We start from the raw sequence: 14,025 nt of genomic DNA, 5'->3' as shown, positions 1-14,025 counted from the left end.
AGAAGTCCGTTCCACAGTCAGCCCCAGAACAGGTTTTGCTGTGGTGGATCCAAAGTGGCTCCTGGCACTTCTAGGCAATGGCTGTCATTGTCTCTGGGCAGTCAAACAAGGACTAGGGGAGTTCCTGTAACCGAAGGAAGGCCTGGCTGGATGGGAGAATGGGCTGGCACAGTTTCCTTAGACTGGTTTTAGTATTAGCTTAAGAATAATATTACAAATAAATGAAATAAGAAAATGGCATAATGCATTCGGAACTTCTATGGTTTGCATGTTGTTTGGGGCACCTGGTCCCCAGCGTGGCAATGCGAGGGATGATGGGACCATTATGAGGTGGAGCCTGGTGGGGGGTTATTAGGTAGATGGGGACCTGCCCTTAGAAGAGATTGTGGGACCTACTTCTCTCCTTGGCTTCCTGCTTTCTCATACACACACTCTCGTGTTGCAGTCCACATTGAGGTGATCCAGCCAAGGAGGAAACCTCTAGAGAGCTGGTGCCGCCTGTGCGGACTTTCAGCCTCTATAACCATGGGCTAGATGGACCTTCTTTTTAGCAAGCTGGTCGGCTTCAGTTATTTCATTATAGTAATGGAAAATGAGCTAATGTAGGAATCAAATCTAAACAGTTACTCTAGAAGGATTTCCTGTATCATAGATATGACAAAACTGATTGGAGAGGAGGAAAGAACTATCTGATCTGGAAGAAGAGAGTCCGGACATAGGAAGTAGACAGAAACAGGTTGGGCTAGCTCTTCAGTCTGAAGTAATGTACAGGACAAATTTACCCCGTGCTTCAAGTTATTCTCGATGATCAAATGGACTTAAATACTTGTCTGCATGCTACTTATATTTTTTTGTTTTAAATTTTTTTTAGTCATTGATGCACCTTTATTTAATTTATTTATTTGTATGTGATGCTGAGAATCGAACCCAGGGCCTCACACGTGCCAGGCAAGTGCTCAACCCCACCCCTGCATGCTACTTATGACTTATCCTTTGAAACCCTATCCTCTCACAGGTTTGTGACATGTCATTATGGAAAATCCTCATTCAAGAGCCTGCCATGCAGCTGGCCTGATTCACAAAATGCCAGAATGTTCTATGCTCCCTCTGTATGTTATTATTGTTCTTCATGATAAGTCTCATTTGGATAAAGTCCCTAGTTTTAGCTATCAATGTTATTGTCCTGAATGCATTTTATCTTCAAATTCAATGCTTCATGGGAATTCTTTGTTTGCTATGAAACTTAAATAGCATTTTTAAAAACCAAAACCAAAACAAAACCAGAAAATCACACAACTACAAGGCTTGCTACCTGGTAACCCACAAAATGTTTCCAGATAGAAAATGTGTTTTTGCTTGTTTGCCTTTACAATGTTTTGATTTTTGCAGTTTTCAAAATTTAAAAATTTAGAGACTTCTTGGAAAAAAATCAGAATTTCTGCCTTGTCTTGAAAAACTGGAAAATCTTGCATCCCTGCACTCCTCAGCCTGAAAAGCAACAGTTGGCGGGCACTGGCTAAGGACATGCTGACCCTTTAAGATAGGGCAGCTTATCTCCGGTTTACAGTCTTCCCTGGTCCTATTGTCTATGACAGCCTGTTAATTCATTTACACAACTAGCCTGTAATTTGTCACTGGGAGATTTTATTCAGGCCATAATTCTTGCTGGTTTTTTTTTTGGTTAGGCAAAAATGTCCTTCTGTAAATGCTCCTTCAATTATGGATCATAAAAGAGAACATAGGTTACCGAAAATGAAAGGTGAAACCCGGCTCTGCTACCATTAAAATTAAATCTAGAGCAGAAAGTCATTTTTAAATCTGTATGTCTATGAATTTAAATACTCATTCTCTATCCATATTATCTTTTTTGTGTTTCACAACTGTATTAATGTTCTTGAAAAAGGACTTTTGTTGAATGATAACATTCCTGCCTGCAAATCTGGACAGTTGGAATTAGGAGGAGGAATTTCCATATTTGAAAACAAGAATTTGGACATAGTTAATGCTTTTAGAAGTTCTGTAGTTATTAGAAATTCTCCAAGAGCTATGATTTTTACTGTCATATTGAAATGTATTTTGGTTTTGTGAACCAGGATAGCAATAGAGTTATACTAGAGTCAGAATTCTCCATGTAATGCTTTCTCCTTCCGGAGGTGCTTTGTGAAAGAGCAGTGTAATAAAGAAGGTTCAAGTCTTTGTTATTCATGCCTTGCTCCTGAGCCAAGGATCCAAGAGACCCTGAAATTTCACATCAGCCATTTGGAATATGAACCCTAAATCTCCCTCTTACCTTGGAGAACAGTCATTTTGCTATCTTGAGCCACTTCCAAGACAGGACTGAGCAATGTGGAAATACTACCCGGGATTGTAGAATTTACTGGGGGATGGGGAAGATGGGTGCCTGAGGAGGCCAAGGCAGAAGAATAAACGTGTACGTGGTAGGGGTAGTTTTCAGCAAATCCTGGGAGGAATGCTAACAAAATTTCTTCCTTTTTTTTTTTTTTTTTCATTCATTCTATGGAAGTTCCAAAAGGTCTTTTGTCAAATATTTTTTTCCCATTGCTTTTCATAGGCTGGAGAGACACGCTAAGATCAGAGTTTATCATAGCTTAGTAAATCATCAAGAGTTAATTCATGAAGTCAGTAGAAAGGTCTGCAGAGCAATGCATATCGACATTAAAAAAGGAAGACCCAAAGTGTTGGCTGCGTGTGGAGTGCACGCCTGTCATCCCAGCAATTTAGGAGGCTGAGACAAGAGGATTGCAAGTTTGAGGCCTCTTGGTAAGACCCAGTCACAACATAAAATAAATTAAAAAACAGGACTGGAGATGTAGTTCAGAGGTAGAATACCCCAGTTCTGTTTTTTTTTTTTTTTTGTACCAGGGATTGAACCCAGGTGCACTTAACTACTGAGCCACATCCCCAGTCTGTTTTTTATTTTTGAGACAGAGTCTCACTATCAATCCAGGTTCTACCAAAAAAAAAAAAAAAACAAAACAAAAAAAAAAAACGTGCACTCTGTGTCAGTGGAAATGATAAAAAAAAAACAATAGTCTCCTGGTCCTGGGTAATGTTATGTATGTAGAGTTGTCTTAAAGGAGAAATTCAATGCTGTTGGGGTGAGGGCAGTTGCTGTAAAACGTAGACCCGGCCAGTCCTCCATAGGAACAGTGCTCCCACCTGCCTGAAGGGAGTGGGTTTTCCTCCTGCCCAGCACAATGGACAAGTGCAAAGAGCTCAAGAATCATCACTATTAATCAAGTGCTCACTCTGCCTCGGGTGCAGTTCTGAGTGCTTCACTTGTGTTAGCTCCTTTGATCCTCATTCCAACTTTATGAGATACGGCCTGCTTTAATCTGCAATCTACAGATGAGGGGAACAGGCCCAAAGAAGAGAATAGCCCTGTCCAAGCTGATGGATCCCAAGTGGAGGAGCCCGGATCCCAGAACAGGGACTGACTGCAGGGCCTGGAACCCCAAACAGGTGGCAGGAAGGCAAGGTGGAAGGGCTGTGGGCAGAGGAGCTAGCTATTGGATGCCACTCCTAGGAATAAGGCTGGGTGGATGAGCAGGATGGTGGGTTCCGATCCTGCTTACAAAATTTAAACCACACTTGAGGAGGAACAACACCAACCTAAGTTGATTAGGGGCTCAGTTTTTCTCCAGGTGACTTTGTCCATTTTTCTGTTGGGGGGGGGGTTACTGTCTGTCTTAAAAATTTATCTATTGTCTATTCCCCTAAAACAAGGGCAAGTATTTTGTGTGTATGGCCTACTGCTGCACACCTAGCACATTGTAGGTGCTCAATACTCATGGAATGAAGAATGGAAGGAACATTAACATCTTGTCCATCATTTCTTATTTATGGTACCTTAAATTAACTTTTATGTGCCTACATGTTACATTTTTATGTGGAGAAATTCCCTTTTCTTCATAGTTTTTTTTTCCATTGATTTTTTAAAAATCCTTTCCAACTACAGATGATAAAATTATTTAGCTATCCCCACCCCTTGACTTTTTTTGGCAGGGTCAGTACTGGGGATTGAACTCAGGGACACTTGGCCACTGAGCCACATCCCCAGCCCTACTTTGTATTTTATTTAGAGACAGGATCTCACTGATCTCACTGAGTTACTTCGTGCCTCATTTTTTTGCGGAGGCTGGCTTTGAACTCTCGATCCTCCTGTCTCAGCCTCCCCAAGCCTCTGGGATATGACTTTTTTTTTTTTTTTTTTTTTTTAAACACAGACTGCTTCAATTCACCTGGAGTTTGTTTTCTTCTATGGTGGAAGTGGCAACTAAAATTAATTCCTTTCTAAGTGGATCTTCAAAATTTTTCAGCACTATTTGATGATTAATTCACCTGCTGTCATATGAATGTCCCCTTAAGATTGTGTGTTGCAAACTGAGTCCCCAGGACAAGTGTTGAGAGGTGATCGGGCCACAAAGGCTCTCTGCCTTTATGAATGGAATACTGTCATTGTCACAGGAATAGGTCCTTGTCACAAGAGTGGCTTCATTAGGAAAGGGAATTTGTTTCTCTTGTGCCTTCACTCTGTGATGCAGTTAGCCACGTTACAACCCTAGCCAGAGGTGGCCCCGCAGTCTTAGACTCCCTGCCTCCAGATAAGCTCCTAGTGTTTCTGCATTACCCAGGACACAGTATTCTGTGAGAGCAGCACAAATGGACCAAGAACCACCCTTCCTTCCGCTGGTTGTCTGTCCACTCCTGTGCAAATATCACATCCTCAAGTTACTGTGTGTGTGGGCAGGTGTGTATGTTCCATACATAATATATATTTAGATACTTCTAGTACATATCTGCCCTCATTTTCAAAATTTAATTGGTTTTTATTATGTGTGCTAACTGTCGAATTCAACCTAAATGTTGATTTAGGAGGAAGTGACATTTTATTATACCCCCTGGAAACATGACTAGTAAGAACTAGCTCTTTTTGAAGTATTGATGTGATCAAACTCCATATGCCTATTTGTATATGACTACTTTTTGGGGGGTGGGGGGGTTCCCCAATAGACTGAAAATAAGGACAAACAGGTTGCTCTCTCTCCAGTAGTTCTAGAGAACCAGGTCTGACAGACCTCACTTTTCTGCTTTTAACCACCCCACAAAACTGCACCATGGATTATGGTCTGGGCCTAGAAGTGATATGCCTGTGTGATTCTGGAGAAGAAAATGACAATTTCAGTAGTTTCTCAGAAATGGATGAGCAAAAGTGGACATGAATGCTCATTGTGTCCCAGACCTACTTGACTCTGGGATTAGCCCCAGAACTCAGCACGTCTCCAAAAGCAGAATGCACCTGTGCGATCCAGGAAGAGGCACATCTAAATGGTGTTGGCAGCAGAGTCCCCTGCACACACACACATACGCACACCCAGGCCATGAACTTCACACGAGAACTCCGCCTCACCTCGAAGACAACTAGAAGTGAAAGCTAAGGAGGCTGACTCCTATGTTCTCTGCTTCAGGCCCTGCAGTCCCAGTTATGTATGATCTCTTGTTGATGTGACTTGTTTTTAGGAATTTGACTTTTAAAGCCTGCTCGCCTACCTTCTTTTCTTTTCTTTTCCTTTTTATCTATTTTAGATCCCAGTCTCCTAAATGTATCCCCAGATACCGGCTTATTCTCACATGACTCACACCTTGTTAGGTTGGGTTTTTTTGTTTGTTTGTTTGTTGTTGTATTTTTCATTTTACAGACAGGCAATACCAGGATACAGAGAGACTGGGTGTCCTGGGTCAGCCACCTTTGTGGCTAAGTGGGACTAGAATGCTGGAGATTCTTGACTGAGAATGGAATTGCCAACCACTGGTGGCTGCACCTCACAGCTGCCATCTTGGTAGAGCCTGGAGAAGTCCTGATGTGACAAAGCCCCACAGGCTAATGTGCCTGTGACACTGAGCGCTTTCGTATCAATGCCTGTGTTAAAGAGAAAAGAAACGCAAAGTTGCTGAACAGTTCAATATATGATTATGAGAAGGAAAACCCAAATCAATATGAAAGGGAGAAGGTCCCAGATAGGAAACTAATCCCAGTCTAATAAAGCCAAATCCACAGGCATCACTGCTGTCCCTCACGACAAATGCAAATGGTTTACTGACAATCAGGTCCTTATTTTTGGTTCTCTCTCAGATGAGGGAGACATAAAGCTTAACACGGTGGGGATCTATTTTGGTCAAGACCTTTGCTCTGCAATTTATCAATTAAAGAAGAAACTTTTTGCTACTAAAATTAAACAATAACAACAACAGAAAAAATAGGAAGGAAGGAGAGAGAAGGAAGGGAGGAAAAAAGGGGAAAGTGATCCACCTCCATTGTCTTAGGATCCCAGCTGCCTCTGAGAATTAAATGCACATAATGTAGATTAATAGGAGAAAAGCACAACGCAAGGTTTATGTGGGTTGGGAACCCTCATAAAGAAAAGACAGCTCAAAGAAATGATTAGAGTCAGTTACTTATTGGTGCTAATCCTAATCTCAAAAGACTCAGTCTAGAGCACCATAATTTCACATGTTAAAAATCCTAAACGATCAAAAACCTCTGAAATCTAAAATCCCTCACATCACAATCCTGAAAGATCAAAATCCTGAAAGCTGAAACTCCAAACACCACAATTCTCATGAAGAATATATAAGAGTGACAGAGAGCTGAATTGTGGGGCAGGATTGGTTACACAATTCAGCAATGATGAAAACTTAATTTAAAAATTATCATTTGTCCGCATTGGTATTCCTTCCAGTTGATGAAACTCCAGGAGTTTTTAATGAGTTAAAGCTGTATTTTCCTTTAAAAGCAAGAAAAGTTACTGACTTGAAAATAATTATATGCCCTGTGGGATACAAAGACCAAACAGTGTTGCTATTCCATCGTTAGTGTTACTTCTACCAAATCTGAGGCCTATGTATGAGCAAATGCTGAATAGATTTTTCTGTACCCACACCAACATCAGCCAGGAGTGTTGGTACAAGCCTGTGATCCCAGAAACTCAGGAGGCTGAGGCAGGAGGACTGTAAGTTTGAGGCCAGTCTCTGCAACTTAGAGAAGCCTTTAGTAACTTAGCAAGACCCTGTCTCAAAATAAAAATAAATAAATAAATAAAAAAGGGTAGAGATATAGTGCTTGACTAGCATGTGGGAGGCCCTGGATTTTTTTTTTTTTTAGGAAAAACCACCACCCAAAATAAAGAAAACAGACTGTAAACAATTGTCTTTTTTATTATGTTTTCCAAATTTTGACCTTTTGGAATCTTAAGTTTTAGGGATTTTGATTTTTGATTTAGGGATTTTGATTTTGAGGGATTCAACATTTGAGAGTATAATTTCTGTAGCATAAGAAAAGTAATACAATTTTCCATATTTTGAATTGAGATTTTTTTTCTTATTTTAGTTTCTCCGCTACTATTTTAAGTTGTCAGCCTTAGTTTTTGCAATTTGATACCCTATATTTTCCATCTTTGTATCATTTTAAGAACCAGAGTTATGAATTGTTAAATTTAAACTACACAGGAGGTGGAAAGACTTTTAGAGAATTCTAATTCATTTTAGGCATTCTAATTCAATGCATGCATTTTTTTTGCAAGTTTTACTTCAAGAAAGTGCATTATTACAACATTGATTTTGTGTATAAGATTATACATGTGCATAAAAATGTCAAAATGCTCAAAAAAGTGAAGAGATGTCCTTTTTTGTACATCTGCATTTGTGAAAATTTCTCAAGATCTCAACTCTTTGGATGACTCATACATGGTAGTTACTCATGGTGGTTTTTTGTTTTTTTGTTTTATACCAGGTATTGAACCCAAGGGCGCTTAACCACTGAGCCACATCCCAAGCCCTTTTTAATTTTATTTTTTTAAATTTTGAGACAGGTCTTACTAAGTTGCTGAGGTTGTTTAGGGCGTCACTAAGTTGCTGAGATTGGGTTTGAACTTGAGATTCTCCTGCTTCAGGTTTCAGAGCCACTGAAATTAGAGGCATGTGCCAGTGTGCCTGACTTCATGATGATTGTTTCATCAATCTCAACAGAACTTAAGTTGTCCATCATAGTATTACAGATAGTTACATTTATAAAGCTGGATGCACACAATTACCAACCGTGGTGATGTATGTTTATACTTTACTTTTTGACCTATTTATTTATCAGCACAGTTTATCTGCTCATAACTATTATGCTGTGGTGACTGTCATTAACATGCCTGAGTGTTTAAGCTTGCAAAAATCTGTATGTTATGATTATTGCCTATTTTATTATGTAAAGTGACCTATGAAGTGTTCTATCCTGTCTTTATGCTTCACAAAAGTTCCTTTTAAAATTGTAGGAAAGATGTAGCTCATTGGAAGAGCACTTGCCTAACCTGCACGAGGCCCTGAGTTCAATCCCAAGCACCATGAAAAAAAATAAAAATAGAAAGGAACATCTTTTAAACAATCTTTCCATCATTTTTTTTCCCTAGAATGTATTTTTGGAATTTTGACCTTTCAGAATTTTAGACTCTGGGGATTTTGATCTTTTGGGATTTCAACTTTGAGATTATAGGGCATGGTCATGTTTGGGGGGATTATGGCTCAAACTCATGACCTATACCCGGGATGGATATAAAATAGTTATGCATGAAGATGTAACTAAGTGATGTGGGGAGACCTAAAAGATCAGAATTTTTTAACAAAGTCCATTCTTTCTTCTTCAATTCTTGACCTTGAAGGTGAGGATGTTGCATCTTTCTGGTGTAGAAAATATGTCTTTTGCGTGGGAATTTCATACTCTGCACTCAAGAAAAAACACAAAGGTCAAAGTGATCTTTCTGCACCTGCTGTTTTTCAGGTGTCTTTAGCTTAAATAGTCAAAATGCCAGAGCAGCTTATTTTAACCTCCACAGGAGAGAGGGAGGAAGGAAGAAAAGAAGGAAGAAAGGGAGAGAGGGAAATATGGATTCAATTGTAGTTTGATCTGGCAAACAGTGAGGAAGTGGAATAAATGAGATGATATTTAATGTAGCTAAATATAAGGTGATACACCTGGGAAGAAATCATAACCCACAAATATATAAGAGAGCACATGGCTATTTAGAAACAGTCCTGCAGGAAAATAAAAAGCAGGGCATAATAGTGAGTGATTGCTGACTGTAGATACGAGCCCATAGTATTGCTGCCCAAGAAACAAGACTGATGCCATCTTGGGCTGTATATATAAAAGGATCCCTTAGAAAATAGCAGCAGCAGTAAAGTTGTTTCTTAAGGCCTTTGTCTGGCAGTAATTCTCACTATGGAATGCTACTGCAGACTTGCAAAAAGGAATGCTATAAAAAGGATGTAAAAACTGTGTTGAATGTTGAAAATAGAATAGCTGGAATTCTGCCTGGGCACCACTAGGTAGGAGTTTCAATGGCTTGATAAGATCACATTTTTATATAAAGAAGCCAAATCCAACTGGGCTCACATTTCTTTAGATATGGATCTAAAGCTGGTCTTAGTTTTCATGTTGTTTATTCTGATTTACGGTAGTCCCCTCTTATCCAAGGGGGATATGTTCCAAGAACTCCAATGCACACTGAAACCGTAGGGTACCACCTTCTGTATATACTGTTTCCTATATATACATACTTATGATAAAATTTAATATATAAATTTTATATGTTATTATACACAAATGCAGATGTACAAAAAAGATATCTCTTCATTTTTTAGAGCATTTTGAGATTAGATATATGCTTCAATATCTAGAAGCAGTATGAGATTGGCAACAATAACTAATAATAAAATGGAACAATTGCAACTTATTGTGCTTTTTTTACAATACCAGGAATTGAATCCTAGGTCTTGCACATGCTAGGCTAGGACTCTGCCACTGAGCTACCTCCCCAGACCTACCTTTCTTGTGATGACAAGATGATACATTACCTGCATGATGGAGGGAGGCGAATGACTAGACATTGTGATGGAGTGTTATGCTATTATATAAGGTCCTATTTGACCCAAGTACACAGATACCATGATAGTCTCTGATAATTGACAATTACAAAGTGACTAATGGGTGGGTAGTGTATACAGTGTGGATACAATGTACAAAAGGAGGATTTGTGTCCCAGGTGGGATGCTACAGGAAAATGTGTGGTTTCAGTTAACAAAAGAGAGGCTTTTAGCAAGAAAAGAAACTTAACAAACTCAATCTTAAATATGGAGGAGACCCTTTTCAAGTTTAGTTTATCTTGCACCTAACTAGACTGCCAGTTTATTTCAACACTATTTATGAAGAAGAACAAAGCTGAAATAGTGAGGTTATGGGAGTCTGAGCAGTTACAACATTAACTCAGACACAGGGGGTCAGTTCTGCCACTAACTTATCAGCTTCCTGTGCCTCAATTTCCATTCTGGAAAGAAAGCAGCTGTGTGTGGCCCCTCAAGCAAAGGATGGCTCATCAAAATGATGAAACACAAAACCACCACGATAGCACTCATCTCATGGGTTTATAGTACCTGAATGTCACATGGACTGACAGGGCCCAGGATGTAGGCTTTAGTCATTTTCAAACATTTCTGTCCATTAGAAATTTCTGAAAGCCTCCTGATTCTTGGGGTTCAGCTCTAGAGTTTAGAGGATAGGAAAGGTAGCAGAATACAACAGTTACTAATAGGGCAGTATGTAAAAATGTGGATGTGTAACCGACGTGATTCTGCAATCTGTATTTGGGGTAAAAATGGGAGTTCATAACCCACTTGAATCGAATGTATGAAATATGATATGTCAAGAGTTTTGTAATGTTTTGAACAACCAATAAAAAAAAAGAATTAAAAAAAAAAGAAAGTAGATCTGGAGTAAGACCCAAGAACCTAATTTTGAGCAAGCATCCCAGGAGATTCAGACAGTCGAGGGTCATAACTGTATTTGAGAAACTCTGAACCAAGCTGCATGGCCCACCTGGCTGGTCAACAGCTGGCCACAGCCTGGTTAGTGCTGTATTCTCACCATCTGAGGGTCCTAGCGGTGGTCCTGCAGTGTGTAAAGAACTTGGAGTGGGTTTTTATTGTTTTTCTGCCCAGTTCCCATTCATCTTGCATTTCCTGTGTGGAGCAGCCCCTTCCTCTGCTCAGTGCAAATGCTTCAAGTAGCTTTCATCATCCAGGCCTGGGGCAGGCAGGTGACCCCTGCCAGTCAGAGCACCAGAGCCCCTTGGCCACAGTGATTGTTTGGGATGAACGTGTGACCCAGTTGAATCTGAGCAGATTATGTCCTGAGTCTTATACAGGATTCGAATCTGAGTGTCTGGAGACAGTGGAGCCATATTTGCCACCATGAGTGAACTTTCTATTTAAGACTAAGCCAAAGGGTGGAAGAGAAAAAGCACGTCCTGGTCCTGGTGATATTATTTGGGCACCAGACTACATTGTACCTAAAGCCCGCCAAATCCACTCCTTCATTTTTCATGAGGAGATAATTTTCACTTTTTGTCCCAAACCAGTTTGAATGGCGTCTTTTCTTTCATTTCTTTCTTTCCTTTTTTTTTTAGGAGGGGATATATTAGATATATGCTTTAGTATCTAGTCCACTTTATTAGAGAATATATTTTTGTGATATTCAGTAACAACATAACACATAAAATGTCTAATATTAAATGTAAATTAAATATCTACTCTTGGTTATTCTTCTTTTGATTTATAACTATTTTTTAAATTTTCTAAATTTTGTTCTAATTAGTTATACATGATAGTAAAATGCATTTTGACACATCTTACATAAATGGAGTATAACTTCTCATTCTTCTGGCTATACATGATGTAGAATCACACTAGTCACATATGCACGCAGAGTAATAACATCAGATTCATTCTGCTATCCTTCCTACCCCCATACCCCTCCCCTCCCTTCACTCCCCTCTACCTAATGCAAAGTAACTCTATTCTTTCCTAGCCCCCTTCCTCCTTATGGTAATTATCATCCACATATCAGAGAAAACATTCAGGCTTTGTTTTTTTTTTTGGGGGGGGGGAGGATTGGCTTATTTTGCTTACCATGATATTCTCCAGCTCCATCCATTTACCAGCAAATGCCATAATTTCGTTGAATGGGGTTTTCTGTCACTTGTAACCATGAGCTTTAACTGATACCATCATTATGAAAAAGCATCCTGCAGTAATGTCTCTGATCATAATTCTCTAATCATAGAATTAGGAAAATTATGTCAAAAACACATACTGAAAGAACAGTATGGAATTAAGTACTAGTTTATGTGGTAAGAAGCTATTATGGTGTGCTCTTAGAGAAAGACCAAGTAAGACTATGTATTGTCTGTTGACCACCTAAGAAGTATGAGTATTGAGCTCTCAGACCATTGTTTCTACTCTTTATCAGCAGAGAGCAGGTATTATCTATATCTGAAGTTGAGAAATGAGGCTCAGAAAAGTTGCATAATTTGTCTAGGGTCACACCATAGGAAGCAGTAGAACCTGGACTTAAACACCTTCTGCCCAAATCACCAGTCGGCTTGGGCAACTCCAAGATCACAAGAGCCTTTTCTAAGTCTCCTCATCTTTTCCTGGAAGACCCCAGCAATGGTCTAGGCCATGCTGGTAGCTTTATTCTGCCTGTAAGCCGAGGAGGAGGTTCCCCATCCATTCTTCACTCACTGCCTTTCCCTGTTTTTGAATCGGTGCCATAATCCTCTTGGTGAGTGAATGAAGATTTGGCTTCCCTGCCCTGAGGGTTTCTTCACCTACCTCACAGCCAGATGCCACTCTCTAAGGTCACTCTTCAGGTCCTGAAGAGCATGGCTCCAAATGAGTTTGATCCTTCTTGTGGCTCCCCACGCACTCTTCCCCGTCTTGCAGACTCAGGCTGACTGGTCCACACTGTCATCTGCTGGGTGCCACTGTCCCCTTCCACTGATGACCCTGGGTTGGTTGCAGTTGGTTCCACTTCTTTCTGCGTTTGGACTGCCCCTCCCTGGCTTCTGGCTGGCGCAGTTCTGAGCAGCTGGGCTATCATGCAGGCCATCTTGGGATGCCCAGGGCTGGGGCAGCCACAGGGGGCTCTGATGAACATTCTACTGCAGGCCCCTTGAGTCCTTTTTAAACGCACAAGCCTCTCTTTCCTTCATAATTAGTCACCTTTATGAAGAAAAATTACCCTGAAGGACAGCTGTGATGTGATTGTTGAGTTGAAAATAATATTCTAAACTTAGAATCTTGCTTAACTTCTTCCCAAAAAAGTTAACATCCCAAAGTTTATTTATTTATTCATTTATTTTTGACTTGTTAGCAGAACAGATCACTGAGACTTCATCTCAAATGCCTGGGGAATTTGGAGAATTTGGGTTATCTTGACCCTTGCCCCCTCCACATGTCACTCCCTTCCAAAAAGGGTTTCCTAAAGAATTGGGGAGGAAGATGGAGTGAGGGCTCTTCAAGCCACTGAGTGTCTTCAGAGCTTTTGTTCTATCAGTTTTCAACAGGAGCTCTCCTGGCATACTGAGTGGGAAGGTTCTTGGTTGTGGAGGGCTGCCGGGCACATTGTGGGACATCAGAATCCACATTCTGTACACAGTAAATGCAAGTTTGCAACAGCCCAATGCAGGTGCCAATTGCTCCCGTACCTTTCCAAATGCTCCCTGAAGGGACGGTGCTGCTCCTGGTTGGAAACCTCTGCTAGTGCTGAGAGAATAAAAAAAGAGTGCCTGGATAAGCCTGTAATCCCAGCAGCTTGGGAGGCTGAGGCAGGAGGATCAGGAGTTCAAAGCCAGGGACTTAGCGAGGCCCTGTCTCTAGATAAAATATAAAAAAGGATTGGGGATGTTGCTCAGTGGTTAGGACGCCCTGGGTTCAGTACCCTCCTCCCCCCCTCCCCCTCAAAAAAGAAGAAGAAGTACCTAGGGGCTGAAGTGGGGAAGGAACTGTCCAACTTCCTCTGTGAAGTAGGGCTCAGGGCTTTGAAGACAGCTTCCAGAGTCCCTCCTACAATTGTTGAATTGTGATATATACACTTCTAGCCAAATGCTGAGGCTAAACAAGGCA

At 40.5% G+C, this 14,025-nt stretch overlaps 1 long non-coding RNA gene across 1 annotated transcript; it reads right to left on the bottom strand.

Moving 5' to 3' along the window:
* Positions 1–5,672: 5,672 nt before the first annotated feature.
* On the bottom strand, positions 5,673–13,333 carry LOC144370592 (uncharacterized). The gene is made up of 2 exons (XR_013430506.1): positions 12,733–13,333; positions 5,673–5,941 (listed from the first exon to the last, which is right to left on the bottom strand). It is a non-coding gene; the product is annotated as an uncharacterized LOC144370592 (long non-coding RNA).
* Positions 13,334–14,025: the final 692 nt, after the last annotated feature.

This window comes from Ictidomys tridecemlineatus, chromosome 14 (genome assembly GCF_052094955.1).
Source record: "Ictidomys tridecemlineatus isolate mIctTri1 chromosome 14, mIctTri1.hap1, whole genome shotgun sequence".
NCBI lineage: Eukaryota > Metazoa > Chordata > Mammalia > Rodentia > Sciuridae > Ictidomys > Ictidomys tridecemlineatus.
The sequence above is the reverse complement of the archived record's forward strand: the minus strand, read 5'-3'. Positions and strand labels throughout refer to the sequence as shown.